Source organism: Microtus oregoni, unplaced genomic scaffold (genome assembly GCF_018167655.1).
Source record: "Microtus oregoni isolate MIOR12 unplaced genomic scaffold, Mior012 000124F_ref0000388, whole genome shotgun sequence".
In the NCBI taxonomy this organism is placed as follows: Eukaryota; Metazoa; Chordata; class Mammalia; order Rodentia; family Cricetidae; genus Microtus; species Microtus oregoni.
The window spans coordinates 369,527-395,141 of NW_024544756.1; the positions used below are offsets into that span (position 1 = coordinate 369,527).

At 41.6% G+C, this 25,615-nt stretch overlaps 1 pseudogene; it reads left to right on the forward strand.

Moving 5' to 3' along the window:
• Positions 1–2,961: 2,961 nt before the first annotated feature.
• LOC121444433 lies at positions 2,962–25,212 on the forward strand (annotated as a pseudogene).
• Positions 25,213–25,615: the final 403 nt, after the last annotated feature.

Here is a 25,615-nt window from a genome sequence, read left to right on the forward strand (position 1 = left end):
TCAAAAATTGGCTTGCTTCTGGTATCTCTCTCTTCTCCCCTTCTCCCCCCTCTCTCTCCTTTCCCCTCCCTCCCCTCCCTTCTCTAGGTTAATCTGCTAAGGTGTGTTTCTGAAACGGAGGTGGAGCTTAGCTTCTCTGCTTCCCAATACCAAGCCAGTTTGGGATGTGATGTGGTATCTCTGCCTCAACTTTTCTTCCCACTGACCACCTCCCTGATCTTGTTGGCAAGGTTTTTGATCATTTCTTCCCTAACTTGCATACCGTGCTGCAGCAGCAGTGCTTACTCTAAATCAGTCACTAACACCAGGTGACCCTGTTATTGATGATCAATAATGTTGATTTTTTTTTTTGTAGATTTTGTAGATTGGTCTACTAAAACTGAAATCGAAGTTAGCTCATGCTAACAGAGCTGAGAGGCTATTTTCAAACTGTTTGGCTTGGTTGTGTTTCCTTTATTTAGCCTAAATCTCCAGCAATTACATAGTATTTCATTTCATTTCTGTAATGCTAACTGTGCTTTAAGATATTTAATTACAATTGATGAGATCGCCCTTCCTTTATGGAAACAGATCCCAGGCAAACCTACAGAGTTTGTGGATTAAAGTGGGAAGGAGGGGGTCATTTTTTAACCAACTACTATTTATTTCCCTAAAAGTATGCTGCTTTCCAAGTCCCCATCAACCACAGTTTCCCAGTGGCTCTATTCTCCATTCAGAACCAGAGAGCCAACATTTGAAGGAAATCAGATAGCTCCCTCTGAGTTCCCTATTTATTATTGATTCCTGATTCATGTCTATTCCAGTAACTACTAATTGTCCTTAGTGGAATTTGGGCGGATTTCTATGATATTTCAGAAAGTATTCAGTACCATAGATTTCTGAAAGTACACCTTTAGCGAAAAGAAGAAATCAAAACTAGAGTTATTCTACCTTGCCACCCAATGTCTCTCTCTCTCTCTCTCTCTCTCTCTCTCTCTCTCTCTCTCTCTCTCTCTCTCTCACACACACACACACACACACACACACACACACCCCAATACATCTTTCAGAGTAGTTTCTGAATTCTGTTGAATAGTCTAGTGGTGGATGTATATCAAATTATATTTTCACCAGATCATGGCAAAGAACTTAGCAATGAATCATTTTGAGTTCCTAAAATTATTCATTCAGTCTGGGTGACGAGATGAGAGGACCCTTCGATTGACCTCAACATCAAAAAGAAATCAGAACACCATCTCTTATTCCAAGTCCCGTGACCAATCCAAAGTGAACCCTAGTACTCCTCCAAACACACTCCTATGATGGACATCCTAGGATGGTCCCATTCTGGCACCACCTAAACAGCCTGAGTCAAGCAGCTAAAGTGGATGCCTCACTCTAAATAGGACAGACTTAAAGACAGCCTCCTGGAATTGCCTGGGGCATCCAGTTTGGGGCTGTGAGACGCAAGGCGCTAGTCCCTACCTCGGACCTCCACACGACATAAGGGTGGTTACGACTGTTAGGTGGCGGCTGGAACTTCCTCTGCTGGAGCCATCTCCTAGGAGAAGCAAAGATGCCATTGGGGCCTCCCCCGGAGGAAAAGAGGATGCTTGCGGGACTGCGGCCACTCGCGGACCCGGCCAATACCGAAGGCAGGTCCCAGGCCGTGCTTTTCTTGAGACCACTGCGACTCAGTGGGACCTCGTAGTCAAAGTGGAAGCTGCCAGAAGGCGACTTTTCTTGAGGGGTACTGGGTGTGGAAAAAGACGAGCATAGAGGTCTAGTTGACGGGAACCGGGTAGCCCGAGGGTGCTGACTTCGGGGAGAAGAAGCTGAGCCCGAGCGGGAACCGAGACCCTCGGGTAAAAGCTGCGGAGAGTGAAGACGGCTTACTGTGGAGCCCCGCAGGCCGCCCTCGGTGCCCATCTCGCTCCCGCAGTCACCGATCAGGGCTGGGTCCAGGCTGCGCGTCTGGCGCAGCTTCCTTTTGGAGAATCCCTTGGCCGAGGCCGTGCCGCCCGACGCGGGCGAGGAGCAGGAGAAGACACTGTGCAGCAGGCTCTGCGCGGACATCTCCGCAGGGCTGGGTCAGAGGACCACCTTCTTCTCTTTTCCCTCCTAGATCGTTGGAGGCTGTGACCTGAGAAAACAAGTGGCTGGAGTAGGCTGGAGGAAGGATGCCAGACGAGGCTCGCCGAGGATGATGGAGGGCAGTGCCCAGTTCACGCGCCACCAGCGCGCTCCGAGTGTCCTCGCAGAAACAGAAAAAGGAGCTCCACCCCCAGCCTTCTAGGAAAAAAGAGGTGCTGATCCCTTTACCGCCTTTAGAACCTTCTCCCGGGAGTCCAAGTCTCAAAGAGGCTAAGGAAGAGGAGGAAGAAGGTCAGTGGCTCACTGAGATCTTAGCTCCAGGCCGCCAGCGCCACTCCCCCTTCCCAGCTGAAGGCTGGAGACTCTGCGCTCCAGCTCTTTGGCTCTGGACAGGCTCGAAGTCTCCAACAAGCTCCTCCTCGTGGCCTGAGGACAGTCCAGAGGGCTCGGGAGGAGGCTGCCTGAGAGCCCGCCCAGAGCACGTCTCCCGTGCTCCCGGCGCGGTGAGAATTCCTCTGGGGGCACCGAGCTCAGTTGCCAGGTTGCGCCCCCATACACCTTTTTGGTGACTTGGGGACCGCGGCTGCGCTTTGAGGATCAGTTGGGCTCTTGCTCCCTCCTTTCCTACTAGCGAGGCTCAAAGGTATCTTCAAGCTCACATTCCTGCACGGTCCCTGTGTTGCTTCAGTGGGACACCCTGCGTGCTGCACCCCGGGCCTTCCAAAAAGCGAAGCGACAACAGTAGCAAAGAACTCCCAGCTGCGCTCAGCGCTTCTGTGAAAGCACTGAGCTCAGAAGACACCCTCCGAAGCGGTTGTCCCTGTTCCTCTGTAGAGTGACACTTGATATTCGCTGCCAGCCTTGTTTGGGCCCAGAGCTGGCGCAGAGATGTCTCAGCACCCTTGCGCCAGAGGCATCGGGAAAAGGGGTGGCCCGGGACGGGTAAGGCCAGAGGAAGGCAGGGTCTGGAGCCGGGGCGGAGCCAGGAGCAGGAGAAAGCCGAACGTGAAGTTTTCCAGGCGCCAAACCTGGGAAGCAGCTCACAGAGCAGGCGGCTAGTCTCTGATACCCGGCCTCTAGGGAGAAAGTCTGGAGGACGGAAGTGCGGACCTTCTCCCCGACTCCCCTCCCCCAAACCCAGGGAGGTTTCTCCACACACGTTTCTGCAAAGGAAGGGGAGTGTCAGATTGCACCCCACCCACTTGTGTCAGACCCGCAGCCCCTGACGATTTTTCTGAATTTAGATTTAAATCCCCTGCCTTCACTCCTCCTACCCTAACCCTGCCGCTTTTTTTTTTTTTTAAAGGAACGCTGAAGATGTAATTCAAATGCTTGAAGCTGCCCACGGAAACCTACTAAGAAAAGTGGAAGGAGGTGGGAAGTCCTCGAGTGTCAGGTTCCCAAGCACGTGTGTAGATGTGTTCTGTTTAGGAGGAGAGGTGAACAGAGTTTGGTCTGGGTATATAGATTCACTGGACTAAAATTAATTGGCTTGGGGGTGAGCCTGTGCACGGGGCTTAGCTGCCAGGTCTTGAGTCATTGAAAAACACAGGAGAAGTCATAGTCAGTATACCGGGCTTGCAAATGAACCCGGAACAGCTTCTTCCACTTTCCCACTCACGGAATCCGTAAAACTACAAACTTCACTTGTCGCTTGTGGGCCTTTCTGATGTCACACTTAAATTTTGCTATTCATCTTACAATCATCTTTGCAGGAACTACAGGGATTGGTCAGAACGTTGGAAATACCCTTTTCTTGTGGTTCTGTGTGTTAAAAACAAAAAACAAACAAACAACAGCAACAATAACAACAAAAACAGCTGCGCGGTGGTGGCAAACTCCTTTAATCCCAGCGCTCTGGAGGCAGAGACAGGCGGATCTCTGTGAGTTCGAGGCCAGCCTGGTCTACAAGAGCTAGTTCCAGGACAGCTAGAACTATTACACAGAGAAGAAACCCTGTCTCAAAACAAACAAACAAACAAACAAAAAACACGTGGGGGTGAAGAGAACTCGGAATAAAAACAAAACGAAGTTATTAATATGGCTGTTGGACACAAGTATTTATTTTCCTTGTCAAAGTCCCAGCAATTGTCTGATTTTGATTTTAGAAGACCCTTATTCCTGTGACACTGGCTGCACTGGTGGATGGCTTTATTGTGGCTTTTCACAATGCCACCTTGAGGTTCCCAGGTAGTTTACTATTTAGCAGGAGGCAGGCCATAAAATCTGATTCACAGGAAAATGCATTACCTACACAAAAACCCTGGGGCATCCTGTCCAGATTTCTCCTGTAGCCTGTACATCTGTTTGTAAAAGCAGGAGCCGGCCTCCCTGGGATAACTTGAAAGGGAATGAGCTGATGGGTGAAGATAATACTTTGTTTTAGTTTTGATTGTTTGTGGCTTTGGTTGGTTGGTTGGTTGGGTTTGTTTGTGTGGCTGGGTGAGCGGTTATCATGGCTAGTTTTGTGTCAACTTGACTCAAGCTGGAGTCATCAGAGAGGAGGCAGCCACAATAGAGAGCAATTAAAAGAATATCTCCATGGGGCTGCAGTCAAGGTTCTATAAGAAAGCAGGCTGAGCAAGCCATGCCCAATGAGCCAGTAAGCAGCACCCCTCCATGGCCTCTGAATCAGCCCCTGCCTCCAAGATCCTGCTGTCTGAGTGCCTGTGCTGATTTCCTTCAGTGATGGATTATGATATGGAAGTGTAAGTCAAATAAGCCTTTTCCTCCACATCTTGTTTTTGTTCATGGGGTTTCATCATAGCAATAGTAACCTATCTAAGACCGTGGCTATCATTATTCTAATTTTGGTTAGAGTCACAATATGTAGTCTCAACTGGCCCGAAAATTTCTATGTGTTCCAGGCTGGCCTTGAACTTAGAGATTTTCCTGCCTCTGTCTCCCCATGCTAAAATTTAAGGTGTGAATCACCACAACTGTCTCTCCTGCCCAAAAACAGAATGTGAGATTCTAAGATCCCATCACTGTCTGCTGCTGTCTCTTTCTGTTTACTTGGCAGGCCCCAAGAGTTTTCTGTGGTTGTCAGTCAACTGTTTTGAGAGAGGCCACAGTGTTTAAAATCATTTGATGGCCTACCCGAAAGTGTACCATCTTTGGGGGTTGATAACCTTAGCAACCTTTCCTCCTCAAAGAAGTATATATGGGTGTATCTTGCCTGACCTTTCTTTGATAACAATGCCTCATAACTTTTCACTCTTGACAAAAACACTTATTTGAATAGTCTTCAGTGTTAGGATACCACTGCACAGTTACGCCTCAATGCATGGCTATGCCTCACTGAGTCTTGGCATTCAGAGTAGATGTTTAACAGAGTCACACTTTATGGGACCACTTTTAACTCAAGGTAGCTGAGTAAATGTCATTTCTAATTCAGATGGGTGTTCTATTTGTCTAAGCTCCTGTGATGTTCATGAGGTTGAAAATACACCCCTGTCAGGATTGTGATGGTCAAATAGGAATGTCATACAGGTGCAATGGCATCTCTGGTCATGGATGGAGAGCCAACAAGCAGGATGACTCCTCTGTCAGCACCCCTAGGGCTTGGAGCAGATACTTGTCAGTTAATTCATCACCTTGCCCCCGACAGGTCCTGACCCAACACTAACTTGGAAGTTGCTTTGTGTTTGGGAAAAGTTAGCTAATGTATTTATTTGTGCTTTTAAAACACGGGAACAAATGTAATGGTTCTTCTATAATGAAAGATTTTTGTAAGAAAACCATTTGGATTTTTTAATATTAAAAAACTCTTTTGTGGTGGTACTTACCACAAAAAAGGAAGAAAAAAAGCTATGACAAAATTGAAACAAACAACGCACACACACAAAAAAAAATAGCTTTATACCCTCTTCCACAACTCAAGTGTCTCTCTGCCTGTATTCCATCCATACTTGTCATCTAGTATTACCCTTTCTTGGTCTCTTTCCTGAATGTTACTACAATGTGCACACAGTTGTTCACATGTAAACATGAATACTTTCTAGGCTAGCATCTGCCTATGAAGGAGAATTATGGATCTCAATTAATATTGTACATTTTAAGTTCATACTTTTAAATATTAGTTCATTTTATTTAGCAGCATAATAATTCATTTTGTATATTTCCCACATTTTCATTACCACATTATAAACCAAGAAGAATATAATTAAGAATAAAAGGAAAACCCTAAACAAAGTTCCCTAACTTCAGAATGGTCCTTCTAATTGTGTAGAAGTTCACTGAAGTATTTGCGACTGGACAACTATTAACTTGTATGGCAACCCTAATCTAGCTGTGTGATGTTTTTATTTGTTAATTCAATACAATAAAGTTACTTAAAAGTAAATTGCCCATGGTATTCCACACCTTTAATCACAGAACTCAGGAGACTGAGGCAGATGGATCAATCTCTTTGGGTCCCAGGCCTGCTAGGTATATACAGTGAAACCCTTTCTCAATAATAGTAGTAATAAATAAATTCATTAAAACGAAATTTAAAAATACATTCTTTTCCACCGAAGTATTAAGTGTATGGTGCAGTTCTCAGAACTTTTGATATTACTCACTCTTGCTCAGGACATCCTATGTTACTCTTTCCATGCAGACTCAGCTCCTATTGCCCTATTGCCCACTCTGGTTGATGGCCAGGTTATGTTACCTGAAACGAAGAAAGAGATGCCAGTCTATTTACCAATTCCAGAAACAGGTGAATGTGTTAAAATAACTAGCAGAAGCTCTCTTATTTTATTATTTTCCTTTTTTCTTTTCTGTGTATGAATATTTTGCTAGTGTGTATGTCTATGCACCTCATATAAGCAGTGCCTGAGAAGGACAGAAGCAAGTGACACAACCCCTTAGAAGTAGAGTTGCAGTTGGAAGCTGCCCTGTGGGTGCTAGGAACCAAGTCCTGCTCCTGAGGAAGAGCAGCTTCTTAGCCACTGAACCATCTTTCCAACTACCAGAATCTTTCTAAACATTCATCACCTAACTTTTAAGGAAAATAAACAACAGTGAGAAAAATCATTTTCAACATATATTCAAAAGCAGTTCCAAGACTTTGCTCCATACCCCAAATTGCTACTTGAATATAATACCATGCTTATTTGAGCTTGGGTTTTTTCTCAAGGCCTTAATGAAAAGTTCTAAGATACAGTCTATTAAGGAGCAGAACAGTTTGTTCACTATTCATTCACATTACAATTATCACAGAAATTTGGGCTTTAAAAAATTGATGCTATCTATTTCATCTGGTCATGGCACAAGACTATTGTAGTGAAAGTTCTAGAATCCTTGGTCTGACATCAAGGTATCCTCTTACCAAGGATTTCAAAAAATATATCAGTTTTTTTTTCTATTCACTTAAGAAATTTTTCTGCAAACACATCTTACTATCAAAGGATATATTCTGATACTTAACCTAAATTTTCTTTTCTGTATCCTAACTTTATCCCTTGAAACTTTTCATGTCTCCAGCCAAAATGTCTCTTTACTCTTAGTGTTTATCGCCTTGAGCTATTTGTAGATTTGTATCAGGCCCCTTGGGTCTGACTCTGTGGTTTGGCTACACTAAAAAGTTCATATTTCACTTGAAAACCATCACTGTTGATGATCTTCTTTGGGTTCCTTCCAGTCACTTATTTCTTTTCACTCCCTAGGTCCAACATTCCAGGTTAGAGCATCCTATTTTGCCTTTGTTTGTTACATAATCCCATTTCTTAAATAGTCCCAAATCACACTGACTGTTCAGATTTTATGTCATATAATATTTCAGACTTGTATCTGATTGGCTTCCGACTTAGTCGGCATTGCTGATTTTTGTTTCATCTTGCCCATGTCTCCCAAACTAATTGTGATCCTTCTGATACCATTTCCGTGTTCTTAGTGAGTGAACAGGTCACGGTTATCTCATTCATCCATAGAAATCAAAGGTTCTGCCTCTATGGTTCTAAAACAGGAAGAAGGAGCATGATTTTAATCTGTGTAATGGGAAATATATGAGAAATGTATAGACAACGTTGATAGAATGTGAGAATGCTAGACTGCCCTATGCCTAACCTACTTCTTGACTTGAAGCTAGAAATATTTGTGCTAAAACTAAGAATGTTTACTTAGATTCCTGTGTTTGCTTGTGTGTGTGTGCATGCACACATGTACCTCTTCCTGTGTGTGCATGTACACATGTGTGCAGGTATATATGGAGGGTGAAGGTCAATGGTAGGTGTTTCCTCTATTAGACTTCACCTTATTACATGAACTTGAAGCCCACCCATGACTACATCTGTTTCTGCCTCTTCAGTGTTGGGCTTTTAAGTGGGTACCACTATGCCTGTTTCCCCCTTGGGTGTTAGGCATCCAAACCCAGGCAATCATGTTTGTGAAACAAGGACCTTACCCACCAAATCATCTCTTCAGGCCCCCTTTTAAGTTCATATTTAAGAATCATATTGAAATTATAAATGATGAATATTTATTGGAATCATTCTACAGTTTTTTAATACAGAAAAGATTTTTGCAACATGAAAGCATTTGGGTTCAGCATTTTAGATCAATTTCATATTGCCCCAAAATTGGAATAAAGAAACTTCCAGGCATTCAGCTGAGGTTCTCATATTCAACTAGTTGACATTAAGACCTGTGACAATAAAAAACACACAGAGGGGGATGGCTTAAATATATTGGTCAATTATGTGGTTAGCACATACAATGTCCTAGAAGAAGGGTAGGAATAGAAGAAGGAGAGAGAAAGAAGAAAAGAGGGGAAGAGAAGGAAGAGGAAAGAAAGGATAAAATAAAAAAGAGCTAGCTGTGACAATCCCAGTTCAAAACAGGTAGAAACGTGTCTTGCTCCTAGAGTCAGGTAGCTGTCTATGAAAAATTTTCTGACAGTACATTTTAAAAACACGAATGATTATTTTAATTCATCTCACTCAGTTTCACCCTTAAATACATACACACACACACACGCACGCACACACACACACACACACACACACAGAGAGAGAGAGAGAGAGAGAGAGAGAGAGAGAGAGAGAGAAGTCTGTATACCTAGTTACACCTCCCTCTCTCCCTCCTTTCCCAACTGTGACCTTAAAAGTTTCAACAAAGTGCCTGGAGAAAAGGCTCAGCAGTTAAAAGTTCTCTCCTAAAGGATCCAGGTTTGATTCCCAGCCATCTGAAATTCTAGTTCCACAGGACCCAACACCATCTTCTGGCCGACCTGGGCACCAAGGATCCAGTGGGACGTAAGTATACGTGTAGTCAAAACACGTATACACATAAAATAAACTAGTTTTTAAAAATTTCAGCAAAGAGAAAAACAATCCTTGCCCTTATTAGCATTTGCCTTGAACATAAACCAGGAACCCATTTCATTGCAACATTGTTTTCCCATTTTTGTGCAGACATTAGCAACCTCTCCTATGTTTGCTAGTGTTCCTTAGAAATTAGAAAGCGGTCATTCACAAGCAGCACCAATTTTAATCATGTGATTGCTAGCCTGGTATGAGCACAATGTTTCTTTACATATATGATGTCAAAACACAGACTTATTTTTTTTTTACTGAAAATTGTAGGTGTCAAGGAGAAAATCAGTACATTCTCCATTACTAAGCAGAGCCTATCTTTGAACTCCCAGAAGTTTCCCCAACTGCAGAAGGATCAGAACCCATGGTCATCATCACATGAGCAAGCATCCTGGAATCCCATTCCTCTCCATGCCTCCCACAAAGGATGCCTGGACCAGAGTGGAGAAAGCAAGTAAGAGGGTCTCAGATCAAGCTGCTGACCAGATTCTTCCGTCTGTGTGGGACATGCGCATGAGTATGTGCCTGCAGTATTTCTGAATGTCTAACATTCCAATTTCGTGCTTCCCTAGCTAGCAAGGAAGGTGGCAGATAAGGTTGTTTATGAGCCTTACATCAAGTTGTAATGTGGGTGTGCTTGGCAGAAACCCAGGGGTCACTCATTAAACAAACTACAGTTTTCCTTGCTGTGCTGTTTGAAAGACTCCCAACATCAAATCCTAAATGAATCATGGCTGTTGCTTTTGTTTGTAGCTTTGAATCCTGAGTTTAAAAAGATTTTGAGGAAAATAAATTGACTGACAACCAAATGCAATATTGACTGGGAAACATTTTTGCGCACAGACCGTTTGTCAGGGGCACTTTTTTTTCTCTGCTAGTATTCTTTCTTCCTCCATTTTTGTGGATGGACATATATTTAAAACATTTTAGGACTGGTGAGAGAATTCAGCATATCTTAAGGTGCCCATAATAAAGCTAAAGCCTGATGATCTGAATTTAATCCCTAGAACCCACATAATGAATGAAAAGAACCAACTTCAACTCCACCCTGACATGTACATACACACAGGGGGAGAGAGAGAAAGAGAGAGAGGGGGGAGAGAGAAAAAGAGAGAATATAAATAGAAAAAATAAACTCTGGGGAGATAGCACAGTGGTTAAGAGTATTGACTATTCTTCCAGAGGACCCAGGGTCGATTCCCAGCACCCACAAGGCAGCTCACAACTGTAACTCCAGTTCCAAAAGATATGACACTCTCTTGTGGCCTTCTCAGGTACCAGGCATACAATGGTACAGATATATACATGCTGGAACAATGACCGTACACATAAATAAAATTTTTAAATATTTTTATCACTATCAGAGTTACTGTGATCTACAACAGTGACCTGCCTACATGAATTATTGATGCACTTTCTGATTAGATTCAAACCCCATCCCAGGAACTGAAATCTAGGCCAGACAAATGCTCAGGTGGCCAAAAATATTAGCCTAGATAGTCCGTGGGCCTAGAGGAAAACCAATACAGAACGAAATGACTCCTAACAACATTCTGCTATCCCCATAAATGAGTGTCTCATCCAGTCATCATCAGACAAGCTTCCTCTTGCAGTATATGGACACTAATACAAAGATACACAAGTGTACAATGTGCAGAGAGACTTTGGACCACTCAGTCCTAAATGTAATTCCTCCACAAATGCCTTCTCTCAGGCTCAGGGAGTTATGTAGAAGAGGAGGTGGAAAGATCTTAAGAGCCAAAGGGAAGGGACGGCACCGTAGAAACAATGTGTTCCAGATACCACTAGACTGACAAGTGTATGAACTCCCAGGGACTGGCAACATACACAGAGCCCGCAGAGACTGAACCTAGACAAGGTTCCAGTGCTGAAAGAGGAAGTAGATATGGGCTTCCATCCCTAATCAAGAAGCCATTTGCAACTGACATCTTGCAAAGAGAAAATAGACTTCTCCAAGGTAGTCTCATTGGATATAGCAACAAGACTTAGGGGTAGGCCCCATTCCTAGCATATAGCCAATACAAAATGAACTCAGTTGTAGCAAGGAGGAGGCCACTTGTTGGTTCCTGGCTGCTTAGCCCCAAATAATCACACAGATACTATATTAATTAAATCACTGCTTGGCCCATTAGCTTTAACTTCTTATTGGCTAACTCTTATATCTGAATTTAACCCATTTCTAGTAATTTATATATCGCCACGAGCCTGTGACTTAACGGGTAATGTTCCGTCCGGCTCCAGCAGGGCTACATGGCTTCTCTCTAACTCTACCTCCTTTCTCCCTCCATTCCATTTAGTTTTCCCCACCTAGCTAAGTTCTGCCCTGCTATAGGTCCAAAGCAGTTTCTTTATTTATCAATGGTAATCAGAGCACATAGAGGGAAATCCCACACCACTCAATGGTATTTTTGTAGACTTTTATTTTGTTGTTGTTATTGTTGTCGTCGTCTCATATTGCTTTGTTTGGGCATTTTTTGTCTTACTGATCTTTTGTTTGTGTATTATGTTTTCTGATTTTGTGGTTTTATAGGTTTTGTTTTGGGGTTGTGTGTGTGTGTGTGTGTGTTTCTTGGCAGTTTTTTTTAAAAATATGGTTTTTTGGTTTGCTTGTTTTCCAAAGAAAAGAGAGAAAGAAAGGACATGACATTGCATAAGTCGGTGGGTAGGTGGGAAGGTGGGAGAGGACCTGGGAGGATCTGGGGAAGGGCAAATTGTGATAAAAATATATTGTATAAAATTTTATTTAAATATTTTTAAAACTATTGCAGATAATGAAAATATTAATATGTACAAATATGCTGACTAAAGCAAATTTAAATCTTTAAGAACATTCCAGAGGACAACTTTCCATAGCATCTTTTAGAAGAATCATTTGCTAGTTATTCTACAATTTCCATAACACAAAAATTTTAACATGCCCAACTTTAAAAAGTGATGTGAGATTCCCCTCTGTATGCTGTAAAGATGCTTTATTGCCATTGGTTAATAAAGAAGATTCTTTAGGTCAATGGCTTAACAGAATATAGCCAGACTGGAAAAGATATATATAGAGAGAGAGTAGGCAGAAACAGTGAGAAGCCATGTAGCCACCACAGTATACAAATGCATCCACTGGAGCCTGCCAAAACTTTGCCGGTAGGCCACGATCTCGTGGTGATGCGAAGATTAATGGAGATGGGTTAGTTTAGAATATAAGAGCTAGCTAGAAATACACTTAAGCTATTGGCCAAACAGTATTGCAATTAATATAGTTTCTGTGTGATTATTTCAGGTCTGAGTGGCTGGAAACGAGCAAACAGTTTCCGATGACAAAAATGTGATTAAATAATATGGACTTTTTTCCTCAGAATTTTTATTTTTTCTTTCAAATCTCTAACATTGAATAGCAGTGAGATTATATAACTGGTGCCATGTGTGTGCACGTGTGTGTTTTCATCAACTTAAGTGAGAAAACATTTATGTTTGTATATAATAAACTGCATAGATGAATTTTGACAGTTGAATATACAAAGCTACTATGACAATCAGTGAAGGTGCAGAACACATCATCTCCTTCTCTTATTAATGTTTGATCAACACTGACAACTTGACGTTCACACTGTGTACTGGTTGAATCATTCTGATCAATTAAAGAACGGGCTAAGGGAAGAAGATAAGCTAAAGGCAGATAAGGCAAAACACAGAGCAAGCTGCCAGACATGGTGGCTCACACTTATAATCCCACCACTGGGAAAGTTGAGCCCGGAAGGTTATCATGAATTTGAAACTAGCCTGAACTGCAACGTGACTTCCAGGGCTTGGGCTACAGAATGAAAGTTGCGTCTAAAGACAATGCGGGGCTAGGGAGTAACCTCAGAGTTTAAAAGTACTTGCTTTCCCAATAATGAGAACCTGGATTTGAATCCCCAGCATCCACAGTAACAGCCAGGCACAGACCTGTAGATGACTCGGAGGTTAGGAGCATGTTTTGCTTTTTGCACAGGGCCCAAGTCTGGTTGACAATACCTACATTAGGTAGCTCATATCATCATGAAAATCCAGTTCTAAAGAATCCAGTATTCTCTTCTGAACTCTGACAGTACCTCCATTTACATGTGCACACACATATTACACATAATTAAAAATAAAATCGTTACTTTCAAAAGAAACAGGGACGGTTGCATGTTCCTGTAACCCCAGCATTGAGTTAGGAGAGGAGCAGAGACAAAGTGTTCTAGGATGTACCCTAAATCCAGTGACTTACATCTTTCTGAAAGAATTAAGAAGGCAATTTGGACACAGACACACACACACACACACACACACACAAAGAGGAAGAGGGCGCGTCTGATGATTAGAAATTAAACTGATACAGCTATTAGCCAAGAACCATCCCCAGAAGCTGAGAGAGAATCCAAACCAATTCTTCCCCAGAGCTTTAAGGAGGAATCCACGCTGCAGACACCTTGATTTCAGACTTCTGGCATCCAGAACTGTGATCGAATAAATGTCTGTTGTTTTAAGCCACCCACTTTGTAGTAATTTGTTAAGGCAACCCTTAGGAAAATTACCCATTTCTAAAGCACGGCAGACCGCAACTTGGTTTGCCTTCTTTCAAACAATTTAATGAAACCCAGAGCCAAGGAACTCATTGAGCAAAAAGGCAATTCCAAAGAATTTTTCAATTAGGCAGGAGCATGGTTAATGAATGAAAGCTCATTGGTGTTTCGTTTTCAAAGAAAGAAACATGTTGCATTGGACACCCCGCCCCGCGTTAAACATGGTTTTATGCCATGCTTCTTAACTGCAGTTCGCTCCCTTAACAGCTCTAGTTCCCACTAGAGTGGCATTCTCTTTTCCCCTGGGGAATTTCTGTCCTTTTAAGCAGTTGTTTTCAGAAAGGTGTTTCAAGTTCGGTTTTTGTGGTTTGTCAGCATTGTGCAGAATCTAGTCTAGCTCTAGCCAGAGAGAGACGGCCACACCATAAGTAGAATCAAGATGGCACAGCAGGTGAACATGCCAAGGGAACTGATGTTCTGAGTTCTATTGCCAGCATCCAAAGAGAAGAGAACTAATTTCCGAGAGCAGCCTAACTCCTGACATTAAGCTGTGGCGTGTGTGTATACAAACCACCCCAACACACACCACACACCTAATAAAAGCTTAAATCCATTGGGGCTATGGTGATCTTTTAGTTTGCTTTTTTTTTTAATGGTGTTTACCCCATTCCACATTAAAAGGCTCAAGGGCATACCTGAGTTCAAGTGCTAGATCAGACAGGAGAGAAGGAGAAATACCATTCCACGGACAGCTGGGGGCTGCACGAACTCCTCAGCAAGAGAAGAATACTAAAGCCACGTGAGGGTTTCTCCCAAGAGAAACTTTGAAGGATGTAGATGAAGTAGCAGGATGGTGGAAGATCACAGCTGCACGCCTTTCAATTGCCTCCTGTGTTATCTCTGGGGAAATTCCTCCGATATTTCTCCCAGTTCACCGCTCTATTGCAGGACCCAGATGGAAGATGTACCGACACACGCCCTCCCCAACCCCCTGTAAAGACAGGGGAATGCAAAGAAGGTTCTCCTGAGACTGTAGTAAACAAGGTGTGACTCAAGGCTAAAGCCAGGGGGTCCCGTCCATTTAAATAAAAATGGCTTTGGAATGTGATGTCCTGTAAAAAAAAAAAAAAAAAAAACGGTGCCTCCATCAATAACCATAAATCAGCATCTCAACCCAGACTCCGGATCCTGTCTGTGGAATTATCCTCAGGCATCAGGGGAAAGGACCTCTGTTATAGCAAGACTAAAATGAGCAATAACAGTGTAGACAACTGCTTATTAACGGCTTGATGATTATCGGGAACACAGCACATCACTTTGGGTTTGAGTTCTGAATGTGGGGGAGAGTTTGGGAAAGAAAGACAAAGAAGGAAAGGGACAGGCCAACTAACTGACCTGGGGTAAAATTATTTAAATTTTCAGAGACTTGGTTCTTCTTTTGATGTGTACATCTAATAACTATATGACAAAAATTATTAGCGTGAATTCAAGCAATAAGACATGTACTGTGGCTTGTCTCAACTTTTCTATGTATACATATTATCATAGTATTAAATTTTAATAATAAATGCTAACACGGTCTTAAGATGTATAAGACGCTATGCTAAATGCTTTGAGTGATTTATAATATTTACTCCTCACAACTTAATGAAGCATTTCTGATTATCTCTGTTGTTCCCTTGCAACACTACAACTCCCAACATCCCTCTGGACTCCAGCACACGGCAAGCGCGGGACACATTTCCCAGAAGCCTTTGCATCCTCTGTTAAAAGCAAGGACAAGCCACAAGTTCGCCCTTTTATTATCCCTTCCCTTTGTCCCTTTCACTTTTCCTAGTGTGTTTTCCCCTCCCATTAAAAAGTGTACCACGTGGTACCGCCGCGTGTCTGTGTCTTTCCTCGCGTAACCCTCGTCTAACCCGCAGGAATTAAGAACAACCCGCAGAAATTAAGAACAACAATCTCTCTTGTCCAAAGAAAGAAACTGAGTCAGCAAGCTTTCCTAAGGTAACTGGAAAATATTATAGTTGGAATTTCCTTTCATAAACTTAGAGAGAGAGAGAGAGAGAACCAATGAAAGAACCCTAACACTATTCTAAACTTGATTTTTTTCTTTCTTTTTTTTTTTTTTTTAGATTTTTTGAGATAGGGTTTCTCCATAGCTTTTTGGTTCCTGTCCTGGAACTAGCTCTTGTAGACCAGGCTGGCCTCGAACTCACAGAGATCCGCCTGCCTCTGCCTCCCGAGTGCTGGGATTAAAGGCGTGCACCACCACCGCCCAGCTCTAAACTTGATTTTTAAAATGTTTTCTATATGAAGTGTGTGACAAACAGAAAATCCATACCAACCTTCCCCATTTACGTGATCTATACCACATTAAGAATTCAGAGTGTGAGGTGGGGGACTGGGTATGAAAGAAGAGAGGAAGGAGATGTTATCGTTGCCCAAGTATCTGTTCTGCACTAAGAACTTCCCATACGTCTTTTTCTACATAGCATTACTATGAGGTAAATATCATTATTCCAGTTTCACAAGTCAGTGGTTCACACCCATATCTATGGAATGTCAAAAACCCTTCTGCTACCAATTACACTCCTTGAGTGTCCATACCAAGGTCATCATAAACCGCGACCTTGAACAGGAATGCCACACCCTATCTTGCCCTTCTGCATTTTTATTGAAAGTAGGAATCAGCTGCAGTTTTGTTTTCTAAACATATTCTTACTTTGTAAAGGAATTCAAAGCTTCTTTGCTGTAAGATACATTTTCATTTTACCCCTTGTGTCCTGTTTAGTGCTTTAAAGATATTCTTTAGGGCATTTTCCATGCACCATGTGTTCTATCTTCATTTCAAAGCCCCACATTGGACGTAGTACTCTTAAATGTGAGATATTCACATTCTGTTTAGTTTGTGTGCATCAAATAAGAAATTACCCTTTCTAAATTTACCTGATGTCCTTATCCTGAGAGTGATGGTAAATCTTCCATAGTTACCTCTGGTATCCATGGGAAATCACTTCTACAATCTCCAACGATATCAAAACCAACTTCACTGATAAAATATCACAGTATTTACATCCGGTTGCACACTTCAAATCCTCTCTTGGTGATTTACAATACCTATTGTAATGTAAATACTATGTAAATAGTCATACTGGTTATAAAGTAATGACAGGAACAAAATTCTGCACAGGTTCAATTTAAAAGTAATTCTTGCAAAGATTCTCAATCTCCAGTTGCTCAAGTCTACTGATGCAGAACGCTTACATCCAGAGAACTGTGTGTACATCAAGCAGTTGTTATCTAGGGAGACTAATCCTGACAAACTGGGCTCCAAGGTTATGAGAGCTACTTTTCTTAAATTCCCTTTTACTGTTGACAACAGTTCATTCTGCCCAAATGAACTGCAGTCAATGGGAAGTCAGTGTGCTTGTGGCAGATGATACTTGGATCCAGAACCCTTCCAAATTGCCTGCTAGAGCAAATGGTGTCTCCAAACAGATTGGCCAGATAAAACAGAAAGGATCAACAAGGATGTATTTGGCCCAAGCATATGACATAATAGTGATTATTAAGATTATAAAAAGATGTTTAAAATTATTTAATAGCTTGAATTTAGAAAGTATCTAAGCAACTTTGATTTGATTCCATAAATATGTTTTCCTGAGACAAGGTTTCTCTGTGTAGCTCTGATTGCCCTGGAATTTGCTCCAAGGACCAGGCTGGCCTTGAACTCAGAGATCTGCCTTCCAAGTGGTGGGATTAAAGGTGTGCGTCACCACTGCCCGGATCCATAAATCCTTTGATTCCATAAATCGTTCTTTCACAAGTACAAAAATGAAGTAGAAAGTAAGATCTTTTATTGACAGTAAGTAGTTGCATCTCACCAAGTGCCAAGGCAAGCTTTTCTGCATTCAGTGTGTTTTGGAACCTATGCCTCTCAGACCTCATTGCTGGTTCCAGCACAAGCAGTAACACTCATATACACAAGAAAAGCACTAGCATAATATCTGGTTCATTTTCGTAAAAGATGCTTTACTCTACGGCACAGTAAAGGCGAAGAAAGGATAAATGGAACTGAATGAGTTAATGTCACAGGTACAATTCAGAATAATATTATGGACACATTTCTGGAACAAGAATTATCACCTGATACACTGTCCACAATGTTACTCTGAACGGCCCCTGTGAGAGCTAGCTCAACTGCATTAACTGTTTTCAACATCTTTATTAAGACCTATAATTGCCAGTAACAGCTCAGTTTACTTTCCTTTGAAGCAGCTGAATAGTGCTTACAGATATGTTGTGAGACCAGGTGAATGTGCACAGCTCAAACAGACTTGCGGAACTGCCTATCGGCTTATTTGTTTTAATGCATCACTTGAGACCACTAAGTGATGACTGAGGATTTTCCAGAATATATATTGGCTACAACTCACCGTGGCACAAGATCACCGGTGTTTGAGTCAGCATATGACTATAAAGACAGGCTTCCAGGGGAGAGTCACGGGATGTGGAGAGCAATGACCAGATGCAGACTTCTAAGGAGAAGCCAGATGGATTTATTATTACCGATTCTCGACAAGATAAAGCATTTGTTTTCACAGATTGCTTCAGTGTCCTGGTTTGACATTTGCTGTTGTTTTAAAAGGCAAATTAAAAACATTGGAAGGAGAGGGCCAGATAAAACACAACTCCAAAATACCCTCAAGGGAGGGAGTAATTGATAATGGTGACCTTAAGGCCCTTCCACAGTCCCAGACACATCAGAACCCCAGGGGGTAGTATTTGAATGCTTTATGTCTTTATTTGAAAATATCTTTTTCTTTTTACAAACTGGAAAAATTTATTTAATCCTTTATTTGTGTTTAACTTGAAATGTTGGTTACAGACCCACGTACAATGTGTAAGCACACTGCCCTGACAGACTTAACCAAACTGTCCTGCCTATGAACTGAGCAAACTAGGGTTTCCCAGGCTGTATAACACAAAACCCTAGTCAGAGAAAAAGGCCTAGAATCAGATAAAGCAAGGGCTGAGTGCCTGTTCCCACCCTTCCCTGCCACATTACAATAGATACTCAGGTCTCAATTCCTCCTGTACTGCTATTCTTTTGTTGTGGTTGTTTCTTTAATTGGTTTTTATATATTGATCATTGTCTTTCGCTTCCTCAGCTCCTAATAGAGACTTGCCACCTCCATAACTGTCCAATGTCATGTTCTTTCTCTTAAAAAAAAATTCACAAAAACCAAAAATCAAAACAAACAAAAGCCAACAAGAAAAAAAAAGATGCCAAAATGAAACAAAAAGCCCCTCACCCACACTCAAACAAACATTGCATTCACTTTTTGTTGACCAAATACTCCTGGGCATGAGACTGGCCCTGAAGTGTATTTAACATATCCAGTGACCTCCCTTTCCCTTTTCAGGGGTTATCAACTGCAAAGAGCTCTTTGGTAGGGATGGACCTAAGTGGACTCCGTGTCCACTTAACCCTCTCAGTGCTGGGACCCTGTCTGGCTTAAAGCTGTGCACTTCAAGTGTCTGCTGCCAAGTTTCTTGTGAGTTCACATGTACATCAGTCCTGTAATATGGAAGATTTGATACACAGTCATCTATCTATCTTCTTTTTTAATTTTGTACATTGTGTGTGTGTTCATGTTTGTTGTTTGTTGTTTTGGTCAACTATTTCACGAAAACAAAACTATTGTGTATTGTCCCCTCTTCCCTACTTTATGTAGCAATAGTGGTACACCTTGGGAATACTGATTTTCATGGGGAATTTGAAAGAGAAAATGGAACACAGGTCTCCTAGATAACCTGATCCAAGTTAGCTTTCAAGTAGGTGGGCTTGAGATTCTGATTCCTAGTTAAAGCATCTCTAGAAATATTTATCTCTGCAGAGCAGTTATGGTCTTATGACACTGGTCAAACAGGCATCAAGTGTGTATTAAGTAAGCACTTTCACCAAAAATTCTCTGAAGTCCTGAAATACAGAGAAGATCCATTCACATTCTGCAAGCCCTCTGAGCAGTGAAGGCAGATAAATACATACCAAATCCAAAAGCTAGTTAATAGACCAGATCAGGAAGAGGATGGATGCTGGGAAGAAAGAGGAGAGAGTTGCTTGTTTGTCAGCTGGAGCTGTAGCAGTGGAAAAGGTCCTCTCTGAGATAGGAGGAATCTGTTAGATTTCTGTTGGACTGTTGAAGGTAACCTGAAATAGCCTGAGCCATCACGGAAAACAGAAAGTGAAAGCTTTCCTAGCCCTGAACCTCTCTCAAGGTCTCAAGGGCTAGCTTCCCCATACTGCCAAAAGCCAACAACGCCTTCTCTTTGCAGACTTAATTGAAGTTTGAAATGGCCAACTTCCTTGGGGTCATGCATGGCTACTCCCTTTAGGAAGCCAGGTATTCTGATTGAACCCACATCTCTACAATCATACAGCAAAGAGTATTTCTGCATATAAAACAAAACTCTTTGAAAAAAAAAGCTCCACTTACACTCAAAATATAGTTTCCAGAACTAAATTTAGTTTTGGCCCAAATGCCACTGGCTGACTTCCTGCACTGCGTTTGCCTTTCAGGGCATGTTTGCGTTCTGGTTCTCATGCATGCAGCCACTGCGGCCAGTTGAGTTCACAGGCCTGCAGGGGCAGTGTTTAAGTGACCCCTCATGTTTTCCTTAATTCTTAAAAACCTTACACAAACATTTCTCTTCATATTGGGTTTTGCAAAGCTTTGCCCTTGTGCACATTTTCCTCTTTTACAAAATCCTATATTTGGTGCTTAGACTAAATTGACCTCGTAATATATCATCTTTTACATAAATAGAAGACTTGACAAGACCCAGGGTCTGGTGCTAAAATGCAAGTCAGGATCCTCTCCAGTTCGTAGAGGCCAGGTCAGCAGAGCTCCAGTAACTCCACAACTCAAGGGGCAAATAGAATGTTCTATTTTAGGGAGGGAAAGTAAACAAACATTTAAGAAGAAAATCTATTTGGGGGGGAAATTGAAGACAGCTAGCTCTATAAGGGTTATGTCCCAGTCCTTTGTTCTATATTCTGGACGCTATTTTACCTTAGGCTATGAATTTCAGTCCCAAGGTGATGATTTCATGGTCATAAACATCCAAGCAAACTCAAATGATCAGCAGTAAATGAGCTGACTAAACATGACTCCAAAATTCCAGGAACTATTCTTGACCCCAACTAACAGATGGTTCCCTTGGTCCTATCTCTAAGTGACTGCAGCCCTTTAACTTTCTAGTCTGGTGGCGATAATGGTGATAAAAAGCCAAACGAAGCATGGCAGGCATCTCTGCTCACTCTCTCGCCTCCGGTGTATGAGTGCTATGTAAATGCATAAGCCTTAGGAGACCAATTGGTGGACTGCAGCTTTAAGAGAAATGAAAGACTATAAACGTCTGTCTTATGAAGCAAGGCATAAACTTAGAACTTGCATTACTTTTTAGGTTTTGAAGGATAATTTGTAGAACGCAGTTTTTAAGGCTTTTACCTCATTATTTTCAAAGAAACCACAGTGGGGGAATAACATAGGAGAGATGAGCAGATAGTTACATGACTAATCTACATGGAAACACGACAGCTTTTCAAAGAATTTTCTGGGTATCATAGCATTGAAGACAGGGTGGAAGAATCTTTTTTAAAAAATGGGACTGGGGGATGGAGAGATGCTATTCAGTGACAAAAAACAAACAAACAAACAAACAAACAAAAACACTTGCCACTCTCCCAGAGGATCCAGCACTTATACAGCAGCTCGTAATCACCATCTGTATTTTCTAGGGGATTCTATGCCATTTTTTAGCATCCATGGGAACCAGGCATGCATGTGGTACACATACTTAGATGCAGGCAAAACACCCATACACATAAAAAGAAAACGAGGCTAAACTAAGAAAGATTAATTAATAAAGAAATTAGTTTTTATAATTCATAGCATTTGTGTGCTATGATTTGATTTCTGAACCCAATCATCTATGAGACTCAGGTTTAAGAAAATCCATAGCTCTGGAAACATTAACTGTTTCATATACAGACTGAGAGCTGAGGCGAAAGGGAGGAACTCTGGAATATGGACTGTTTGTTTACTCTTTACTTAACCAGGCCAACAAAGGAGAGAGAGGAGAGAGAGAGAGAGAGAGAGAGAGAGAGAGAGAGAGAGAGAGAGAGAGAGAGAGAGAGAGAGAGGTGGTGGAGGAGGAGAGGGGAAGGGAGATAAGCAGGGAAAAGGTCAGAAATCTACAGCTGGAAGATTGCAGAGGTCTGACACCCTCTCAGGAAGGAAGTGGACTGAGATACTGCTGGCAGTTGAATATTGAATTGACACCTTTGTTTTCCCTTTGTGAAGATTCTCATCCACCAAATAGGCATGAATAACAAAGTGTGTTAGTGCACTTTGCATTGCTGTGACAAAACTCTCGAGATAACCAATTCAAACAGTAGCAAGCCTTATGATTTTATAAACATCAGTCAATGGTGCCTTGGTCCCACTGCTTTGGGGTCTAGATATTATGCCTGGGCATATATGATTAAATAAATCTGTTTCATATAATGGTGACCAGAGGGAAGTTGGGGCAGGAGACAAATGGACAGGTTAGGGTACTAATAATCTCCTTCAAGGGCATATTCCAATGATCTAATTCCCTAACATTAATCCTGACCTCCAGAAGGTTCCATCACTACCAAACAGCACTATATTCATTAATATACAAATCTTTGGAGATCCAATTTATAACACAAAAGTATCCAGGAAGTGTGCAATAAAGTTGAAGACCATGGATGCAGAATTCAGCCTCTAGTTCTCACCAATATTGGGCTTGTTTTATATGCTTTAAAATGGGGCCAACAGCAGTCTTTGTTTCTGGTTATCATGAGAATTCATTGAGTACCTACTTGGAAAATGCTTACAGCTGCACCCAACACCCAGAAAATACTGTTTGAGCATTTGTTCAATTAGTAAGGGAGATTGGACCAAGCATGCATTAATCCATGTTCTGGTAGGTTTCACAGCTGACAGAAAACATTGTAAGGGCTCATAGTTCATACCTCAATCTCATTTTTCTTATTCTTTATGATTAAAATGATAAACTGATTATAAAACTCCATTTGATCTTATAATTTCAGGAAAATTTTTCTAATAGGAATTTCCACTGCTAAATTTTTCTGAAATAAACTTTTAGTTGATTACTTATATAGACTAGTTCTATCATGGCCCTGTAAATATTAACTTTAACCTGCTTAGTACATGTATATTATAAGAACTAAGGATGCTTTTCTCCAAGGAGAATTGGTCTGTAGTTCATACCAGAGCTTCAAAAGAAGTTATTTATAATTTTATAAAACGTCTCTAACGCTTGGGGCTGGTGTTTCAAGTGACATCCGTTCAGGCTGTGGAAAAACTTGATCCATATGAGAACAGTAAATTTCTTAACATCTTTAGATATTTCTCCCCAAAAGATGAGCATCAACAGTCTTGGAATATGTACTAAAACAAGCTTTACCCTCATTGCTCAGACCTATCCCTTCTCAGGAACAATATAAAGAGGCCTTTAAACTTCTCTTTTGTCACTGGGCTACCACAAGAATGTGAGTTGGGGCAACTAACTTTGTCCCTGGGATTTTCTTCAGCCTCGAGTCTGGTGGTCTTTGCTGGTGCCAGACTTCCTTTGTTAACTCAAGACTGCTCTACAGAATATAAAATAGCTATGTTCACTGCTCCTCATGTTTTGGGAGAGACAGTTTCAAATTAATGCTTCTCTTTCTGTTTATTCTGCTTCTGAAGCTGCTTTGCTCGATTCTCTTGCAACGCAAATTAGAATAGTCTATATGTGGATTGCATTTGGTTAGTTTTGTTTCCTCAAACGTATTTTTAAAGTTAGTATTTTTCCCAGAGAAAGGTTTATTTTTTAAAATGGGATCATACTAACTTTTGGCAGAGGGATGGAACAAAATTATTGTGTTATTAAATTAAGTTCATATATCTTGATAGCTTAAAGAGAAAGGATATATCTTTGCTAAGTAGTCATCTTAATGTGCTCCAATTGCTCCTCTGAACATATGTGTATATGAATATGTACATATAAGTATATGGATATGTAGACATCTATCTAACTAATCATTTTGGAGCCTTAGTGGCCCAGAACTTGCAACATTTTTGGTTTTCAGCCTAGACTTTAACATTTTTACTTTAATGTTTTAATAATTTTAGGATTTATTTTTAGTATTTTAATTGTGTATGGATGTGTATTTCTGCAAGAAAAGTCCTCATGCCAGGGAAGGCCTTAGGCATCAGATCCCCTGGAGTTGGAGTTTGAAATGGTTGTAAGCCAGCCTCCTGGCAAGGGTGGTAGCACTCAAACTTAAGACTTCTAGAAGACCAGCAAGTATTCTTAACTACTGAACCATCTCTTCAGCACTTTAATAATGTTTTTCAAGGTACATAATTTCTTTTCAATTAACAGGAGCAAGTGATTTGAGCATGGGGATTTTTAAAAGTTCAACCTTGGGCTCTTTTTGGAGGTTTCTCTTGGGCAGTTGGCTGTGTAAAGATGAAGCTGAATATCTCCCCCATTCAGCCACCCGCTGTCAGAAACTCCTTGAAGTGGATAAGGAATGCAAACTTTGTATATTCTAGCACAAGTAGCTGGTGATGCCCTGGATGAAGAGTGGAAGGGTTATGTGGTCCAAATCAGTGGTGGGAAACAGGGTTTTCCCAAGAAGCAAGGTGTCATGACCCTGGGCAGGGTGTGCCTGCTGTTGAGTAATGGGCATTCTTGTTAGAGACCAAGGAGAACTGGAGAGAGGAAGGGCAATTCTGTTTGGGATGTGTTGTGGATGCCAATCTAAGCGCTCTCAACTTGATTATTGTATAAAATAAAATAAAATATGGAAGGATATTCTTGGACTGACAGATACCACTGTGCCTCTGCAGTTGGAACCAAAAAGAGTTCGTAGAATCCGAACACTTTTCAACCTCTCTAAAGATGATGATGTCTAGCAATCTGTTTTTAGAAAGCCCTAAAACAAACAAGTTAAGAAGTAGTCCCTCAGCACCAAAGCACCTTAAATTCAGTGTCTTATTACTCCACATGTCCTGTAACACAAATGCTGATGCATTGCTCTGAAGAAGCAACAACATACTAAGAATAAAAAGAAAGGAGCTGTAGAATATGCCAAACTTTTGGCCAAGTGAATGAAGGAAGTCGAAGAAAACCGCCAGAAGCAGATTGCTAAGAGACAAAGATTGTCTTTCTGAGAGCTTCTACATCTTATTTTCTGAGTTCGGGAAATAATAAATTTTTAAGAGCAACTAATAGGAGCTGGATGGTGGCAGCGCACGACTTTTAATCCAGTCACTCAGGAGGCAGAGGTCTCTGTGAGTTCGAGGCCAGCCTGGTCTACAAACCCACACCCACCCACAGAGAGAGAGAGAGAGAGAGAGAGAGAGAGAGAGAGAGAGAGAGAGTAACAGACAGGAGCAAGGCAGTGGTCACACATACCTTTAATCTCAGCCTTTATGAAGCAGAGCATAAGCGGGGGGGGGGGGGGAGGGGGTCTCTGAATGTGAGGGCAGCCTTGTGTACAGAATGAGTTCCAGAGCTACCTATCTTGAAGCCCCCTCTACACACATCCTGCCAAAAGAGTAATAAATAAATGAT